This window comes from Loxodonta africana, chromosome 10 (assembly GCF_030014295.1).
Source record: "Loxodonta africana isolate mLoxAfr1 chromosome 10, mLoxAfr1.hap2, whole genome shotgun sequence".
Lineage (NCBI taxonomy): Eukaryota > Metazoa > Chordata > Mammalia > Proboscidea > Elephantidae > Loxodonta > Loxodonta africana.
In genome coordinates this window covers 24,101,331-24,105,039 of record NC_087351.1, presented here as the reverse complement: position 1 = coordinate 24,105,039, position 3,709 = coordinate 24,101,331, and the positions used below count along the sequence as shown (strand labels likewise).

At 36.6% G+C, this 3,709-nt stretch overlaps 1 pseudogene; it reads right to left on the bottom strand.

Moving 5' to 3' along the window:
- Positions 1–840: 840 nt before the first annotated feature.
- LOC100673156 (olfactory receptor 4F15-like) lies at positions 841–2,468 on the bottom strand (annotated as a pseudogene).
- Between the last annotated feature and the right edge of the window lie 1,241 nt (positions 2,469–3,709).

Here is a 3,709-nt window from a genome sequence, read left to right as displayed (position 1 = left end):
ATGGGCCTGTCTAATCTTTACCTAAAGGGTGAACCTCAGGAGTCTTCATGACTGAGCTAAAAGGGTGTCCAAGGGCCTTTATAGAAAAATTTTGCTGACACCTGAGTTATTTGACTGAAAATAAAGCATAAAACACTGTCCAACAAAGCATAAAAGCAAAACTTGTATATTATAATATGGAAGTGACCACAGGTCCTAAAGATGATTGTTAAGTGTAACCTATAACCAAAGGGTCAAGATAGGGAAGTAGAAAGAGTAAAAAGGGAGAAATGAGATTCAAATGGATAACGAAGCATTATATTAAGAAGTATACCAATTATAGAGGAAGACAGCATGAAAACAATAGCATGGTTATTCTGAGATATAAACTTGTATATGTCATTATTTAAAATGTCTAAAAGCTATTCTGGCACATTTCTTTGGGAACTGTAAGGTAAGAGTTCATATAATTTTTTATATCTATAGCTTTTATGGAGCCCTGATGGCACAGTGCTTAAATGTTTGGCTGCTAACCAAAAGGTCAGCAATTCAAATTTACCAGCCACTCCTTGGAAACCCTATGGGGCAGTTCTACTCTGATCTATAGGATCACTATGAGTTGGAACTGACTCATAGCAATGGGTTTGGTTTTAGTTTTATGCCCTTTTTATAAAGTCTTTCTTTTCAGAGAAGAATGTCACCCATTCTTCCATGCAAAAAAAAAAAAAAAATTGACCCACCACATGGATGCCCATGAACACTCAAAGTGATGTATAATTTAAAAAGGGTCCTTTCTTCATGAGACTTGGTGTTAGGGACTTTCAACAGTCATTTGGAAATGTGATGTTTCAATCAAGGCGTTTAAATGATTTTTCTACAACCTGTAAGCTGACGGAACACTCTCCTCATTGCCATCTTCATCTCTCTGTTCCTGAATGTGTAGATGACTGGATTCAGAAAAGGTGTCAAAATTGCATCAAATATGGCTAGAAATTTATCCATTCGTATTGAAGAAGAGGGCGACATATAGAAAAAAATCAGTGGCCCAAAGAATAAAACCACCACAGTAATATGAGCTGACAAAGTGGAAAGAGCCTTGGATGAATCACCTGAGGAGTGCTTCTGAAGAGTAGCCAGGATGAAGATGTAAGAGAAGATCAGCAAGAAAAAACACCCAAGGAAATGAACCCACTATTAGTAGTGACCATGAATTCCAGTTTATAGGTATCTGTGCAAGCAAGTTTGATAAGCCGAGGTATGTCACAGTAAAAGCTGTCTAATATATTAGGACCACAAAAGGGCAAGTTTATAACAAAAAACACCTGGGTCAATGAGTGAATGAGGCCAATGGTCCAGGAAAGCACTAAAATCAAAATGCACATTTGTGGGCTCATGATGGTGAGGTAGTGGAGAGGCTTACATATGGCCACGTATCTGTCAAAGGCCATGGCTATGAGCAGCACCATCTCAGTGCCCCCGACAGCATGGTTAAAGAAGATTTGAGCTATACAACCTCCAAAGGAGATGACTTTTCTGTTCCGAAAAAGATCACAAATCATCTTGGGTGCTGCAATTGGGCAAAATATCAGGTCTATGATGGAAAGGTTAGCCAGCAGAAAATACATGGGGGAGTGTAAGTAAGAGTCAGTAGTTACAGTGACCACTATAAGGAGGTTTCCCATCATACTGGACACATAGAAAAGAGAAGAAAAGCAAAAAAGAAGAAGCTGGATCTGCCAGGAATTGGAGAGCCCCAAGAACACAAATTCAGACACAATTGAATAGTTGGCTCCCTTCATTGGCTTATTTGATGGGTTTACTATCATGTTACCTAAAGGAAGAAAATCAGAAAATTCAAATTAGTAGTATGATATTAATACACTCTATAAAAAGTATCTAAATTATGAAAGTCAAATATCACCTGAGCATTTCACAAAAATCAAATACCATCCTTTTGGCCACTAACGGTGTAGTTATACAAATGAGTTGCCATGTGGCCTTGCTAACATGAGGAACAGTGAGTGGTCTAATGAACTGGTACCCATGGAGTACTTGATAGAAAACCATAGACAAGTGGCATTTGATATTAAATTGCTATATCAGTATTATCCATGTTAACCATTCTCTCCCTGAAGAAGTAATAGCCAATCACATATACTAGACAGACAAAGGCTTTTCATATGACCAAAAGATTTGTAAGATTCTGTGTCTCTGCTTTTGTAACTTCAGCCAGAAATTACCTTTCTCTATTTTTACAATTCTCAAAATGTTAGTCATTTTTAATATCCAGTTCCAATGGCTTCTCATCTGTCAAGCCTTCCTCACAACTCACCTATACATCCACATTTACTTACTTTACTTAGAGTTGGTCACATTTATTTCCCTTGTATGATTATAAACTTGAGGTTATAAATCATCAGGCCCTTAAATTTTTATCCTCGTAGTTTGTCCACAAAATGTCTTGAAAATATTAGATGATCATATAATGATTGCTGAATGAATGAATGATTGTGCTGAAGTAGTTCCTATATATAATGCATTCCATTCAACAAATATTTATCAAGCACCTACTATATGCCAAAAACTAGTCTAAGCTATGGGGACACAGCCAAGAACAAAATAGGCAAAAATCCGTATCATCACAGATTTACATTTTGGCAGAAAGAGATAGACAATTAGAAAACAAATAAAAAGAAGATAGCATGTCACATGATTATTCTACCATGGAGAAAAAATGAAGCAAGAAAGAAATAGAGCAGTATGGAGAATGTTTTAAATAAGAATGACAGGGAAGTTCTTGATGATAAGTTGACTAAGTTGAAATTTAATGAAGGTGAATGACCAAGCCATGAAGGTATTTGGGGAAAGAGTATTCCAGGCACAGAGAATAGCAAGAGCAAAAGTCTGAGGTGTGAGCTCACTAGGCATGTTCAAATAACTAAGAAGAAAGGCTGAACCTGAGTATGGAAGATGAGATTGGACAGGCAGCATGAACACAGAATATGTAGAGCTTTGCAGGCTATTGTAAAGACTTTGGTTATTATTCTAAACAAGATAAGAAGCAACTGACTTTTGAACAGAAAGATGACAAATCTGGCTTACTATGTTAAAGGATCACTTGGGATGCTGCATTGTGAATATACTTCAGAGTCTCAAGGATAAAACCAGGGAGATTGGTTAGAAGTTGTTGCAATAATCAAAAAAAAAAAAAGACAAAGGTGGCTTAGAACAGCTAGGAGAAACAGAGGTTGTAAGAATCATTGAGATTATGGATGCATTGAGATGATGTACAGTGAAATTTTTAAATCTATAGATGACCCTGGGTTTTCGGAAATCATGAAACACTACAACTCATTACAGAGTTTTCATTTGAAAATAAGCAAAAAAAAAAAAAAGAGATCCCAAGTCAACAAAATTATGAAAGATATTGATAGAGTAAATATACTTTTAGTCATGAAATCTAATAAGAACTTTAGAATAAGGATCTATTTCAAACTTTAAGAAGGGAGTCTGAGACAAATAAAAAGAAATAACCCTTTACGTAGTGTCTGAGTTATCTAGTGCTGCTATAACAGAAATACCACAAGTGGATGGCTTCAAACAGAAATTTATTCTCTCACAATTTAGGAGGCTAGAAGTCTGAATTCTGGGTGCCATCTCCAGGGGAAGGCTTTCTTTCTCTGTTGGCTATGGGGGGAGGTCCTTGTCATCAATCTTCCCCTGGTCTAGG